The sequence below is a fragment of the Rhinolophus sinicus genome, linkage group LG01 (genome assembly GCF_036562045.2).
Source record: "Rhinolophus sinicus isolate RSC01 linkage group LG01, ASM3656204v1, whole genome shotgun sequence".
NCBI lineage: Eukaryota > Metazoa > Chordata > Mammalia > Chiroptera > Rhinolophidae > Rhinolophus > Rhinolophus sinicus.
Window position 1 is genome coordinate 175,283,473 of NC_133751.1, and position 16,543 is coordinate 175,300,015.

Sequence of the window (16,543 nt, forward strand, 5' to 3'; positions counted from 1 at the left end):
TAAAATGAAGATTCTCAGGCCCTGCTTTCAGCAAGATCCCGGAATCTGCATTTTAACACATCCTTCATGTGATACTGATGCAAGCAATCTGAGTATCTCACTTTTGAAAATAATTGCTCTGCAGTGTGTACATGAATTGAGAGTAGACTTTCATTACTGGGTCAGAGATATTTGAACAGGGCAAGGCATTTTGTAGCACTTGGTCCCACACTGTAAGAATTCCTATACCAAAGTGGTTCTCAAACTTCAGGGATTTTTAAATATAGATTGTTGGGCCCCATACCCAGAGTTTCTGACTCAGTAAGTCTGGGAAAAGATCCAAGGATTAGTTCTAACAAGCTCCCAGATGACTGAATTCCACTGATACAGAGACCACATACTGAGAATTATTGCTCTCCAGCTTCAAAAAATGATAATACTTTGCTCCTCTCTCAGGAACATGAAGAAAATCAAGCTCAGTATATTAACACACACACACACACACACACACACACACACACACACACAAAATGAGGCCAAGTCTTGGGGCCGGCCTAGTGGCTCAGGCGGTTAGAGCTCCATGCTCCTAACTCCGAAGGCTGCTGGTTCGATTCCCACGTGGCCCAGTGGGCTCTCAACCACAAGGTTGCCAGTTCAATTCCTTGAGTCCCGCAAGGGATGGTGGGCAGTGCCCCCTGCAACTAAGATTAAACATGGCACCTTGAGCTGAGCTGCCTCCCGGATGGCTCAGTTGGTTGGAGTGCATCCTCTCAACCACAAGGTTGTGGGTTCAACTCCCGCAAGGGATGGTGGGCTGCGCCCCCTGCAACTAGCAACAGCAACTGGACCTGGAGCTGAGCTGTGTCCTCCACATCTAAGACTGAAAGAACAACTTGAAGCTGAACGGCACCCTCCACAACTAAGATTGAAAGGACAACAACTTGTCTTGGAAAAAAGTCCTGGAAGTACACACTGTTCCCCAATAAAGTCCTGTTCGCCTTCCTCAACAACAACAACAACGAAAATCTTAAAAAAAAAAAAAAAAAAAAAAAAAATGAGGCCAAGTCTTAAACATTGTGGCAAGGGTCATACAACTTAATATAGTAAAGAAGAAGAATGATTTTACACATCAATTTTGCCTCAGAGACCAGCAGTATTTTGTTCTTTCAGTTACGTCACAGTGGTTTTACACATGCATCCTAAAACCTCCCTGGGAAGTTGTAAATGACATATGCAAGAGTACTGGTTTCAGCCCTGATCAAAGGACCTGTTTCAATTTGAGCATACTTCAAGTGAGAAAGAGTTTGAAGATAATTTCCACTCCCTAATTCTGGGATGTTGTGTAAGAACCCAAAATGAAGAGTACGTTAGTGATAAAGACTCACTTACTCTGCTTGTAAATTACTTATTTCCAAACAATGATTCATACTTACATATTTGCAGAATGTGTCCAACATGACTGTACTGTGATTCTTTTTAGCAATTAAATTCCTTTAAAATGAAAAACCTGAAATTGTTTTTGTATGATGCATTTATTGTAAGAAACTGAAGTGTAAGATTCTTCCATAATTGTATATTTTTGGTAATTGAATATTTATACAGTTGTATATTTGTAAGTATACTTTTGCAAATAGATATTATATGTGACTTTCATATAAGAAAGATTATCATAAAAAAATACCTGTTAGGTTTTCATATTTTTGTTGGAAGAGTATTCTTTTAAAAGTGCATGCTTAAGCTAAAATTGTTAGTTATGAAAAGAACAGGTGTTTTATGAGAGAAAGAAGAAAAAGACAACATTTATAGTCTTTAATACATTTATAACAATTCTAAATGAAGATCTGTGACCATCAATTGCATAGTCACAGGTGTATTTTAGGTAAATTGGAGGCAAATAGATTTTTTTAAACAAAATTGCAGGTGATGAGGTTAGAAAACAAATACCATTTTGTGCCTATTCCCTCACCCTGGCTTAGAGAATGAGACGTTTGACTTCATAGGTGTTTTAGATGCAAACCAGGTGGCTCTGATCAAATCATTCTGGGATAAGAATGAAATTTCTAGAGCACTGTGGATGTCAAAGGGGTTTCTGTCTAGGAAATAATGGTAAATGTTTGAGCTGCCTCATAGCAACAGCTTTTCAAGTTGCCTTCTGAGCTGTAGTAGAAGGAAAAAAGGATTCCTTCTTTCTTTAAAAACAATCTATTTTTAAAGTTAAGATAATATGCACACATGGTTTTAAAAACGAAAATGGTTTCTTAACACTCCAAGTTTCTCTCCCCCAAATTAACTGTAGTTAATAGTTGTTTTAGGTGTATACATAGTAAAACGTTTTATGTATATACGAGTATATAAAAATCTTTTATGTATATACCAGCTTATACACATTTCCTCCTTATTTACACAAGTGCAGGCATACCACACATATTGCTTTACAACTTGTTGAAAAACATATCTTGGAGATCTTTCCATATCTGCAGATACAAATCTTTCTCATTTTTTAAAATTACATAATACACCATTAAATGTGTGTGCAACAAGTTATGTAATCATCCTCTTATTAACAAACATGTAGGTGGTTTCAAATTTTTGCTATTGTAAACAATGCTGCAATGCAAGTATATCCACAGGGTAAATTCCTAGTTGTAGAATTTCTGGGTCAAAGAGGTTATGAATTTGCAATTTGATAGATATTACCAAATTACCTTCTTAAAGGGTTGTGCCAATTTTGACTTCCATGAATACTGTATAAAAGAGCCTCAGTAGCACTGGTTCTTTGCTTAATCATTATTTCCAGCTATAGTACAGGAAAAGGGTAACTCCAAACACTGGAAGGAACTCCCTGTACAATTCTCCACTTAGTGCACCAGGGAACTCACTGAACTCTGGTGAGAGCACTCAAAGACAGCTCTCTAATTTTGCTAGTCAGTTTATCTTATAAATATGTATTTACAATATTTATCAAAAGATACCCACCATATGCTAGTTGCCCTAGAGCTTTCTAATAATCTGGAGTTTTTACATCTTCCTACATTTTATTTTGTCCTTGGGAAATATATAGTCCCAGCATCTGGAAGGTAATAATGAATAATAATAATAGCTTCCTTATATGGGACTTTTGCTCCAGGAACTCAAAATACATTATGTACATCTCTCATTAATCATAAAAACATCCCTTTAAGGAAGGCATTTTCATCTATATTTCAAAATTACATAGAACTTGAGTCACGGAGGGTTAAGGATTTTCCTTATGGGTCTCCATAAACTACTAGGTTTTATGCATTGTAGTCTCCTAATTTGAGTTCAGCAAAGTTCAACACAGAGCTTTTGTGAGTTCTCTTCATTAAGGAAAGTCTCATTGCTTTTATAAAACTATAACAAGCCAAATGGAACAGAGGTCTCCAGATGAGACAGAGAAGGCTGTGAGCTACTTTTCTCAAAGGATTTTACTTTCTTCCATTAATTACAAAAGGAATAGAAGTCAAGACACAGATAGAGAAGACACCACCTTGTAGATTCAAGTTTACAGTAGGGTATCAGGGGATTTTCATAGTGGTGATCTAAATGAGACAACAGAATCTCTGAAGCTTTATGAGACTTCAAGCTATGGTTAAATTGGAATGGAGGGAGAGGAACTAAATGTTATGCTAGAGTTGATAGATAAGAATAAGAGCTTGGGGGGAAATCTGTCAGACTGGCCAGTTTACATTGCCATGTGAGACCTGATATCAACATTGGTCGATCCATGTCTGACTGATAACACCAAGTGGTTCATTTCGTGCATTCTACTCAGCACCGCCATTGCGAAATCTAGTGCTAGTCTCCACGAATTCCTGGTCTGACTTGGGAAGGTTATCTACAGAGCCCCTTGTGGGCAAAGAGAAACAAAGACATGAACGGCATTTCCTTCAGGCTTACTGGAATACCAGCTACAAGCATGGGTTTTTCCATTGGTGCACTTCTATTCTTCTCTCATAAAAGTTAAGATTCTGGGGATAATATCTTATGCAAAAGGGCAGAAATACCTTTCAAATTGGGATCCCACTCAGGGACCCTCTACCTATAGTGCTGAGGTCTTAGGAAAGCCTGTCATTGCCTCTTCCTGTTGTAATCTGCAGCAGAATTCTAAGGCCTCAGAGGAGGAAATGCAGCATGGTGAATAGAAAAATAATACAAAATTCCATAAATAAAATCCCCTCTCTTGCTTTATAACTCAACCAAGTGTGACTTGTGAACCAGTAACAGAGATCAAAAGACAGCACACAGACTTTTCCAGAAAGAGTGCTGTGGCAGAATTGTTTAGCATTTCAAATACTAAAACAGAAGGAATTCAGAAAAATAGTATGCAAAATACTGTGAGTTTTAGTTAGCGGAACTGATTTGCTTTCTATAGCAGCAAAATTAGATGTGACTATCTTCAGTGCTAAGAACAGTGGAGCTTAATTGTATGGCTAATTTTTATGTTAATTTCAGTGCATTGAAAGGTTTTCATTGTTTTTAGTATTTTCAGGCAACTCAAAAAAATGAACAACCAAGTACGGTAGGTACACTGAAAAACTGCCATGTATGACAGATTAGCTTCTTATGCTATCATTCAATTGGGATTTCTGACAGTTGAAAGATTTCATAAATGTGAAGCATTTAAACACACACATGCACATACTAAACTGTCTTTGGTAAGAAGAGACAAGGTCAGCTCCAAAGGGTTCCTGCCTCCCGTGTGTTTGCCATTAGAGAATGAAGGAAAACTGTCAATGCCTACGTATGTGAATGTTCTTTGTCCTCCTTTGTTTTGGTTGTGGGGCCTATCTTAGTGATCTTACAAGATGCCTGCTGTGTCCCTGAGAAAAATGTGCAAAGCATACTTGCCTTTAGCTTGTCCTCACTCATGAGAGGTATCTGGAGTGATTAATTGCTGGACTCTTAACTGCTGCTCTCTGCACTCTTTAGGAATCTTGGCGTTAATCACAACAACGTAATCCTTCCCAATGAAAATATTGGCAGGTCCTCTGAGGTTTTATTGGACCCTAGAGACATTTGGCCTAATCTGAATCTGAAGGTTAACTTCTAAAATTTAATTTATCTGACTTTTTTAGAAAAGCTATTGATATGGCTCAAAATATAGGTAACCTTTTTAAGATCCTTTCAGGCAGTTTCAGTGTTTTGCGAGAATATTCAGTGCAGGAGTCTTTGTATTCTCTAAAACTGGAGACTTTTCACAGAACTACACAATAAAACAGTTTTAGGGCTAGAAGGGATATCCAATTCATCGAATCCAAGCCTATTATTTTATCAGATAAAAGTTTTTCATGGTGTGTTTTTTCAAAATGTATCACGTTTTTGGGTAAAGTTATATAAGCATATAATTCAAATAACAAAAGGGACAAAACATTGGGAAGTAGAAAATAATTATTTCCTATTCCCAGTCATCCAGTTAGCATCCTTGAAAGGAAACACTGTTACCAGCATCTTACGATTATTCCAGAGATAGTCTATACATGCTATTATATATTTCCATCAAGAGTTCCAGACCTGGCAAGGCCAGAGAGGTCATTAATTAATCCCAATTTGATAATTATCATAAAGTAATAGTGGACCTTTTAATTCTAATCTCAGCTTTGTCACTTACTGTCATGGGCAAGTTATTTAATCTCTCTTCTCCATTTTCACCCTTCATAGGATGAAACTAATAATCTCCACCAGATAGGATTGTCAGGATTAAGTGAAGTAATATATCAAAGTCCCAGATACACTTCTTGATTTTGACTATGAGAAATAGAATCTTTTATTTTTTTTTATGTACTAGCATTTCAAATGCAGAGGATGAATTCTTATCAAGGTAGGAATAAAGGTATCCATAGAATATATATAAAAAGGAAGTATGTGTCATGTAGTCTGTTTTCATAGCACTATCACTCTACTTTTCCCTGCCTTGATGAAGTTGACTGATTCTTCCGTAATCACCCTCATTTCATTATTAGTTTAGTTGTCTTGAACCTTCTCCAAGACAACTTCACATAACCTGAAAGTCAGAAGCCTCCTCGAAAAGCACTGCTTTCAAAGATTGTATGCAGAAAATATTATTGAGAGAGTAAGAGAAGAGGGGATTTATCATTTAATAAACACTGATGATGCAAGTAAAATGTGCCAGTCCCTTTGTTAGATGACACAGACCAGGCAAACACAATAAAGAAAATGGTACTAAGGACTGCTCATTTAGAGACTGGTGAAATTCAATAGACTGTTTGGTCTTTTGAGACCTAGAAAATCATTAGTCTCACTCAAATTTAAGATCTGTTATAAGTTTTTTAAAAATCCAGCCAAACAGTTTAAGCAATGAAAGGGGTTTATTGGCTCATATGACTGAGAAGTCCAAAAACTGGGCAGGCTTTAAAAAACCATCGGCTCCATAGTGTCAACTAAGACCTACTTTCTTTCCATTGCTGTACTCTGTCTTCCATGATGTAGTTTTCATCTAAGACTATCTCCTCTAACGGTTCAAAAAAGGTAGTTGGAAACAACCAGAGCTACGTGCTTCCTGGTTGATATCTATAAAAGCAGAGAGTACTTTTGAGGCAACTCTAGTGGATTACAGAAAAAATAACAAATCCCAAACTCCTGCAACTAATTCCTTAACCTCAATGTCCCTAATTAGTTCACATGCCTACCCTAAACCAATGACATGGACAAGGGGATGTGATATTCTTAATTGCCCCAAGACAATCAAGAATTATTCCTGGAGCTGGACAATCCAACCCAAAAAATGCTAAAAATACATAATGATTATTTAGAAAGTAGAAAGAGGCCTGGATGGTAAGGAGGGATGTCACAATTGTCTACTAGAGCTCTTGTCACTGCTTCTCTCTGCAAATCTAGTCTATGTCATTCTCTTTGGCTGGCTCCATGTGCAAAATTTTTACTTTGTGTTCCTTCATGAATTTGACTTACACATGGTGAGGCTTGTCATGGGACAACTCTTAAACCAAATACCTGTGATTCTGCAAATCCAATTCCTATCACTCATCTATGATTCTTGTGACCTAGTTCAAAATTCTCAAATGATATCATCTAATTGCTTTGGGCCTAACCCATGGATTGACTCTGACAGTGAGTTTCCACCCACTAGTCCTCCTCACCGATAGCCAGAGGAGAGTAGTCATCTGATGTAATCTGGATGTCTAGGCCCATCTGTTCAGCAGGGTTTGTGGGCGGGAACAGATTATTTTAGAAGGGGATGTGGGCAGAAAGGCAATTTTATACGTCTCTAACCATAAAAATCCCACGGGTGAAAATGATAGGAAGAAAGTGGCACCAAATTTAAAGATAAAAGGAAAGCTGCCACCATGATTCAAAATTAAACTGGGTCATAGACTTTAATTGCTATTTGAGGCTTATAATCTCTGAAATTTACTTAAAGAACATTGAAACACTTCTCCAAGCAGAAACATCACAGAAAAAAATCTTTGACCATAAATCTAGAACCTAAAAAGATATTTATGCTCATTACATCCAAGACTCCGAGAAGTATCTTTTTTTTTCTTTTTTTTGCAAACTGTTACTTCCCCAAAATGAGTTTAAATATTGCAAGGGCTAACAGAATACCCCAGTAGAATATCTCCCAACAAAACTGCACTTTACTACCTATTTTAACCTCTTGATTTCCAAGAGGGTGTTAAAGATTCCCATCCCACCCCATTCCCAGCCTAATACAAGATGTGTTCACCGGAAAAGGAGATTTTAAGTTCTCAGCAGTACCTATGGTTCTAAGGAAAGAAGGGTATTGGTGTCAGAGTAGCACAATAAAATGTCTGCTGGAGCAAAAGAGGAACCCAGAAAACCAAAATGAGAAGTGTTTTTCTTCACTCTCTTATAATACATTCAGACTCACTTTGACCCAAATAACCATCTGACTGGTTACTATTTTAAATGTGAAAGTAGCATAGAAAGGACTGTCTGTAGCCCCCATAGAACTGGAGTGGAGTGGACTGGACTGAAGGCACCAGAACTTCCCGCTAAGGCATGAAAATTGCACCAAATGCTTTCTTGGTGGTTCTAATACTTGAATTAAAAATCCTCTGCCTAGAGTAGTCCAAGACACCAAAATAATAATGATAATAATAATAATGTTGAACTAAGGGAAAATATAAGAAACATAGAGAAAACACGTTTCAAAAAATGTTATTTGGCCTGTTGCTAATTCTGATTTTAGTTAAAAAACAAAAAAAACAAAGCTCAGTGATGGTTAAAACTAAACAATAGTTAAAAGGAAGAAGGAAAATTTTAGACATAAAGGCAAAATTTTTTAAACCAACATTTCATGCAGCAACTCCTGCCTGGCTTACAAATTTCTCAATAGCTTTGATTCGTGGAAATAATGGTTATGCAATTTCCACACATTGTGCTCCAATCACAGCATGTAAGCAATAGTAAAAAGAAAACAACTAAACACACTTGACGCTGGAGAATTTGATAAGCTTTTCTTTTTCATTTCACAAAGTTGCCTTGATATTCTAAGGCAATTGAAATATTCCTAGTGAGCTTTAATCTGATGTAAGTAAACACAACAAAGTGTCTCAGTTTCTTAAATGTATCTATAGCAGCAGCACTGGTTAAATCTAGTTGTGAAAAATTAAGCAAAAGGAAACTATTGGACTATGAGAATTCCACAGTTGACAGATTGTTGGTCTTTCTCTTAAAAAAAAAAAAAAAAAAGAAAAGAAAAAAATCTCCACCATCTGTTTACAAAAGATGAGAAAACTTGGAAAAAAAAAATGATTTCCCTTAGGGCATAATGCTGGAGCCATTCAAAGAGAGGTCGCTGGCATTTTCAGTGAGGATTTGGTACAAGGAACAAGACAGCATCAGGTCTGCACAGTCGTCGGCCAAGAAAAACAAAGATGATTTCCTCTAGTCCCTATTTTAGTTTTATTCTTTGAACTTCCAACAGTGTATTTATTATTGCTGTTATTATTTTGTACTGGGCATAGATTGTTTCAGGAATCATCTTGGTTCCGTTTTTTTGAAGTTCTTTATCTTTTTTTGTTAATTTGTTGAGACCGGTTTCTAAAGTGCTCCACCTTCACCACCTGGCACTCTACAGGGGGCTGCGACTTGGAGAACATTCCTCAGTTCTGTGCTCAGCTGCGGACTGGATGGTGAAAGGAAGCGGCAGAAGGAGGTAGAGGTTCAGATTTGGAGGTAGGTGGCAATACAATATTTCAAAATAAGTATCCCCAACCTGCAGATCAGTGATAAATTTTCATACACTCTGTGTACCTGGAGAAATAAAGCTAATCTATCAATTTTAATTCTCTCAGAAGGACTTTTCCCCTTCACATACAAAATCCTGAATTTCACCTCCTCACCCTGTTATTTCTATATGATTAATCGTATATTGGTCACTTGTCACTAGATGGCATCATGTAGTGCTTCTTGATAGTAGCAGTAACTAAATTGAGTAAGGTTACAGCTTGGGCCATTTTTCAGTATTTTCTTCTGTAGTATGGATCTAGAGAATCTAAATCAGATACTAGATATTCACCTTTGTTTCATGGGTTGGATTTTATAAAATATGTATATTCTTTGAGATTTATTTCTCTCAGTGTATCTTGCTGGTATGTGAACCCAACAATTAGTAGTCTTAAATAAATAATAAATTAGTTCTCCCTCCAAATTTTCTTCCAAGTCACATACATATATATTTACTTATAGAGACTTCCCAAAAAATAAAATAAAGCTCACCACATCCAGGACCTTTACCTAGACATCTAGGTAGAAATGCATGTATGAAAACTTGTTTTATCTAAGCATGGCCAGTTAGCATCTAGCCTTCTAGCCATGGATAAGCCATACTGATGGAATAATGTAAAAATAACCAGTTGATGTTTTTATAAACCTTTGAAATTTATAAAGGAAATATAACAGTGAAAAATAATGAAAACTGATGTAAATATGAGTTAATGATCACAGTCTTGTTCTCTCCCAGATGTGACAGGTAATTATAACCATTTTTATTTGTTGTAGGCCAGTAAAACTTATTACTGAAGATGAATTATAATTCTATGCTGTCAACAAAACAGAGTCTTTCTAAATGATAATTATGACTTGGTGACCTGAAAATTTGTAAATAATACTAGATGATAAAATGTATTATATGGAGTAAGGCTAACACGATAGAGGACACATAAACAGATTAGATGACAGATAAATGGATAGCACCTAATATAATACTCGATATTCTAAATAGTTGTCTAAAATCTGTAATATTAATTTTCTATTTTTTATTTACTTATTTACTACCTGAAAAATTCTGTTTCATTTTGTTTTTACTTCATGTATTCATCTATGTGTTAATTCATTCAACAAACAGCGGAACACCTACACTAAATTAGACACTACAGATGCAAAAATTAATAAGACACTAAATTTGCCCTCAGAAAGCTTTTAGTTTTTTATGTTGTTAAGCATCCATAAAATAAGTTTCAGACTCAATCATGGATTTGAGGGTAAGGAGGAAGAAGAAAGAGGTAGACACAGAAGGAGGGAGAAAAGGATGGAGAGAGAGAAAAAGAGAGAATGCAGAGTCTGGGAAACAAGATGCATATATTATGATTATTGTTCTGTCAGCCATTCATGCTGTGTCCCTGGACCTCCCTCATTGTATGTTCAAATGAAATAATTTTATATGATAGTGCTTTATAAACTGTAAAATACTTTTTAAATGTTTTTTTAAAGCTTTTTAATCTCTTCCTATAAGAATACCACAGTTTTTAAATAGAACTTTGATCCTGCAATCAAAGTGCTTACTATTTTTTCATTTCCAAACAACTTCGAAATTCTAACTGCATAAATAAAACCCACTAAATTTCCAACTCACTCTGCAAAAAAAAAAAAAAATAAATAAATAAATAAAAAGTGAACAGAAATACCATGATCTTAAGAGTGAAAAGGTGAGAAGCTGAACTCATGGCCCTGTGATCACATTAAATTCTGAAACTGAGACTCTGGGATTTCTTTCTCCTCTTATACTTTGCTAACTCTTGTTGCTCCTCTTGATTTCTGCAGATGACAAATGGAAATTTCAAGCATATTCTGTTACAATAACACATGTGGGATAAAGAGACCTCTTGTGGGGTTCATTCTGGTCCTATAACATTACATCTTCTACACTTGGATGGTAGAAAAACACTAAAAAAAAAGTTCTAGTTGATTATTGGATTAGGACATTCAGTACATCACCTATTTTTCAGATTAGCTCAATAGTTTTGCAAAATGCTTTTCATTTTTCATTAAGGCCAGTCATATCATCTTCTACAATAGATAAATCAGAAACTGCTTTTCCCACCAATTGTATGCAGGAATCAAATTGTAAAGAACTCCAAACTCAAATGTATTTAAGACCACAATGAAAGACATAAAATGATGTATTTGGTCTAGTTCTTGACTGGATTTGGGTGTGTAGAAAGATGTTTTATCTTAATTTTCTGGTCCATTATCTGGAGATTTGTCTTGTTTTGTTACTGTAGTAAGAGGAATTTTTATTATGATAATAGCTTTCCAATAAAGATAAACTTATAATTAAGCATTTAGGCTGATAATGTCCTCCCAATATATTAGTATATCCTTGTTTGAAACAGTCTTATTTCATTAGGAAAAGAAAAAAAAGTAGCTTGGATTCATTCTACCTGTTTAAAGTGTATGCCTATCCTTAATTTGTTCTAGAATATTTGTTTGCCATCAGACATGGGCTGGGACAAAAATTGAAGGTTGGAAATGAAACTTTAGGGACTGAGATATCTGTTTACCATATTATTTCTTTCCTGACTTTCTCTTCATTTTTTAGGCTTATGACATTTGTGTTTATTTAAGAAATATTTTTAAAATGACTTATTAGTATTTGCACACAAGGAACCTAGAAGATGGAATTCCACTTCAGTTCCAGAGACCATAGCACTTAAGCCTTTTACCATCAGTATATTGGATAAAAAGATAGTCTTTACCATAAAAATATGTGCACCTACATTTCGGTGTGGACAGAACTCTTTGGAAGGAAGCAGATTTTTTTTTTTTTAATTACTTTGTGAAAATGTATTGAGGCTTTTCTCTAAAAATAAAATGATATTTCATCAGTATTGGTCACTTTTTAGCCATGTATGAAAAATGATGACAGATGCTCATAAAAATCTAAAAGAAACTTCATGTTGTTCTCTTATGAAATGGCAAATGTATTTCCTTTAATTGCATTTTAAAACAAAAACCATGGTTTTCTTGTATTCATTTTAATACACAATGCGAGCAATAAAGCTATGTGCCCCTTGACCCGCCAATAAAAAAAACAAACTTTACCACTTTGATTGAAGGGAGTTCAGGAAGCCATACGGTCCCACCCAAAGTTCTTGCATTCAAAATGTCCTCTTGGGGAAGAAGATTCAAGGTGTTTTTAAGAACAAAACTTTCATGTTTCTGCCTATTAACAATGGCACTTCCTGTTTTGACCTCTAACCATACTAGACTATCAATAAAGTAAGGAAATGGACTTCTTTTTGCATAGTGAAAAGCACTTTTGCTCTTTCTCACAAAGTATGTAGCGTTCAAAATGAAGATTATCACAACTCATTTCTCCTGAAGTCCTATATATTGATCTGTGGTCTCCCAACAAAGCTTGGTATTTTCAATAATTTACTATTACCTGACCATCCATGAGCCTGGTATTGGAGCCAACAGAATGTGCAATAATCTACCTTTCAAATATAAATAACGCCACATGTTGCCTCTAAATGGCCTGTGTGTTTTACTAAAAGGCATTAACGGCCCTTAACAGATACAAGATTCAGTGACTGCCTCCTTTTAAGCCACTTTCCTTCAAAAAAACGGAAGGAAGAAAGTAGGGAGAGAAAATAGCAAGTTAAAAAGAAAATGAAGAAGAGTGAAGGGAGAGAGGGGGAAAGGAAGAAAGAACAATTAGAGTAGACTGAGAAGACCATTTCAAAGTGAGAACCTACTTGTAAGATTCAATCATCTGAGTACCAGTTGCTTCCCAAAACCAGAAAGAAAGGAAAAAAAAAAGAAAGAAAGAAAATTAAGCAAATTCACTCCACTTAGTATAAAAAGTAAGCCATGTTAATTTTTAAAAGTAGATACAGATTAATGGAATGTTAAAGAAGTAGGCATGACATCAAAATAACAAAAGCATTTTAGAAGGTAATGTTCTTAAAGTTAAAAAAAATAAATAGCACTACATATTGCAAGAGGACACTAAAGTGGAAAAAATTCTCAGTGACTATTCTATTTTCTGTAATGACAATTTACTAGAAATGAAAATGTATTTTCTTAACAAAAAAAGACAAAACGTATCTTGGAATTTGTCCTTCAGTTCTTGAGGGAAGTTATATATTTCTACGCCACAGAAAAGCAATTTATTGACTTTCCCAGATTCCAAAAAATTTTCTTTAAATATAAATACATATTCTATTAAATATGTAGGTACACAATTTAAATTACATATGTATAGATATAAGGGTCTTAGGAAGCCTTAAGTGACTGCTTTCTTTAAAATATTTTAGTAATTAGGACAAATACAATAAAAATAAATTCCTTCAGGTATTTATTATCATTAATGATTTCTGTATGACTTTTTTTAAAATAAGAAATTTCTGTTTCAGATGCAAATTCCAGATTGTTACCCATACCAAATGATACCAAAATAATAAAACACTTGCTAATGCAGAAGAGAAGCAAAACATCCTCAAAGGGTTCTACTGGTGTAGCTAATAACAAAGTTGTTAAGACTGCGAATCCCATTTGGAAATTGTGCAACTTGATGAGCATATGCATGAAAGATATTAGTGGGAGATCTGAGATAATGAAAGATAATTAGAAAAGTCAATGTTTAGCAAAATGCATTCTAGGGTAAAAATAAGTTTTAGAAACAGAAGATTTTTCTGTCAAAATAACTAAAGTGATTAGGCTTTCCTGACTAACACTACTATAAACTTACAAAACTGAAATTTAAAAAAATGGGTAACTGCAAAGCAATAATGTTTTCTCCTTCTTCCATAAAACAACACTTTGTAAAATAATTTTGCTGTAAAAAGAATTAACAGTACATCCTTTCCTTAATTCTTGATTTAGGTTTTCCTATATTTTCCACAAGTAAACAATTCATACTCTTCATTATCAAAATCATTCAGGGCAGGGAATTAGATAATAGATAAATCTTTTCTTAAAAACCTTTACAAATAAAATATATAATGTGGCCATGATAATCCAAGTTCAAGGAGACACTAAATATTTAAAATCATTTTTGTCTCTAAAAATCAATTGCTAAGCAGGTCCAGTTTTAGATTGTGAGTGATTAAGAGCAAGAACTAGGGAGTCAGGTAGTCTGTATTCTAATTATACCATAGTACCACACATTAGACTCTCTAGTAAATTAGACCAATTCACCCAGTAAACTGTAGTTTTCTCCTTTTTAAATAGAGATGGTAAGAGCCCATCTTTATAGGGTTGTTCAGAGGATTAAATGAGGTAAGTCCTGCTTAGTACAATGTCTGAGACACAGTAAGCAAGCTATAAAATGACCGGTTGCAATAATGTTATTGTTGATGGTGATAATGATAATGCCTATTCTATGAGGCTTCTAAACTTCCACCTGAGATTTCTAGTTTTACCTGGGGCTAAGAGGTAAGCCCCCCTCTCATGTTCTTCTTGAGAACACCGTGGATCTACACAGAAGTAGAATGTTAGAATTCCACTCTCCTGTTCCTGACACCTTTACACCTCCGTAGTTCTTAAGTAAGGAGGTTTGTAGATTTGAAAAAGGAAGAGGCCGTCCCCGTATGTGTGGGAGCCACATCTTTAGGAAGAGAACCCACAGATCCAGCACTGTTTTCTCTGAGACGTGTTTGAAAACTACATGGCAAAGTCCTGAGACTCATCACTTCAAAGGTATAAATCTTCAGTTCGATTGTATCTCAAATATAAAATAAGAGTTCTATAGAATTTGATAAAACTATGAAGTGAAGTTTGGAAGTTCAGGAACACAAGATCTGTGCTAAGGAAAACAAAGAGAATTAACAGGCCTATAAAAATCACAAAAGCTAGAAGTATGCAGTGGATTAGGATTTGATGAGTAGCTATTCTGATGCTAATTAAACAGTAAACCCCTCCCAAAAGACCATCACAGGAATACTGTACTTTTGACTGCAACTGAGACCATTTTGACTTCTCGTCCTGTCTCACAGACCAAAAATAGAAGAAAATGTATTTAAGGGAGAGCACAATTGCATCCTTTTTCTTTGGACCTAAAGCACCTTGAAAAGTTGTTGTCAGGGTAAGTCTTCTTATGTTCAACCCACCTTAGGTTTAAGACATTATTATCAAGGCTTTGGGAAGGTTACTTAATGCTTCTCTCACGTGCCTGTGTATTTCCTTCTATTTAAACTTTTGAATCTGGTATTGTGGGGTGATGGCACTTGACCAAGATTTAAGGAAAGGAGAGTGCTTTTGGGGTATTAGTGATACTTTTTTAAAAAGATATAAACTTGAATTTCTGCATAATAGATACTGACGATCCAAGGAGAAATTTGCCACCTTTGATCTTGAGATTCATTACCTTGTTCCTTTCCCTCTTCCAATCCCTTTCTCTTGAGCAAAGCAACAGATCTAGGAACTAACTATAGAGAAGAATGTAAATGTTTGGCACATAGAAAATTAAATTGTTGACGTTTGTGGTATACACAGGGAATCATTCATTTGAAGCTGTAAATTGTTAGATCTGTGTTTTTAAAAGGAAATCATTATAAGACCAAACAAAACTCAGGTGACTGGTTCTTTGCCATCTAAGTAATGTGAAATGTTCATCCAAGATCTTATGAGTCAATAGTGTGGTCTACATAATTGTAATTGTGAAGAACCAAATAAGACGTAGATAATAGGTTTGATTTAATCCTCTCAAGATTTCTTTCAGTTCTGAGCATCTGGATTCAAGTATGACGTAGAATATTGGCTATATGACACAATTATCAGGCAACATTATATGATGTAATGTGCAGAAGTGTGTGTGTGTATGTTATGTATGTGTGTGTGTGTGTGTAAACTTTGCTGTGTTGGGGAAGAAAACTTTTACCCTCTTAGGTTCTGTGGCTGGCCTAAGAATTAAACTGATATAAGGCAGATTACCAGGAGAAAAATATGTTAATTAATTATTTTAATGTACATGAGAGCCTTCAGATGGAAAATGAAGCCCTGAAGTTGTTAGGTCCAAAAGCTTATATAACTTTTTTCACAAAGAACGATAAATTGTGGGGATGTGACAAGACAAAGGATCTTGGGCTAGGGGAAGTAACTTGTGGGACAGTGACTAATAATTACGGGGGGGGGGGGAACTAATGAAGATAAGGGTTATTTTAGTCAGTTTTTACAGGTCCGTTCCATTAAGGACTCCCAGTCTTGTGATAAGGATGTTGTCTTTCAGGTACAAGGGGCCGCCTTTCTCATTGGAAATTTTGTGACCTGCTTTTAGATAGAAAGGGGGCGGTCCAACAGCCCTTCATGAATCTGCTAT

General features: G+C 35.4%; 1 protein-coding gene across 3 annotated transcripts in view; it reads left to right on the forward strand.

Annotated features, from left to right (window-relative positions):
- The first annotated feature begins 8,422 nt into the window (after positions 1-8,422).
- The window catches only part of SLC39A10 (solute carrier family 39 member 10), a 112,841-nt gene continuing 104,720 nt past the window's right edge, over positions 8,423-16,543 (forward strand). For 2 of the 3 annotated variants that reach the window (XM_074339534.1, XM_074339530.1), the window contains exon 1: positions 8,753-9,177. The gene's annotated coding sequence lies outside the window, so the exon portion shown is untranslated. Of the gene's footprint in view, positions 9,178-16,543 lie in introns of all 3 variants that reach the window. The other variant, XM_074339542.1, reaches the window with a different exon arrangement.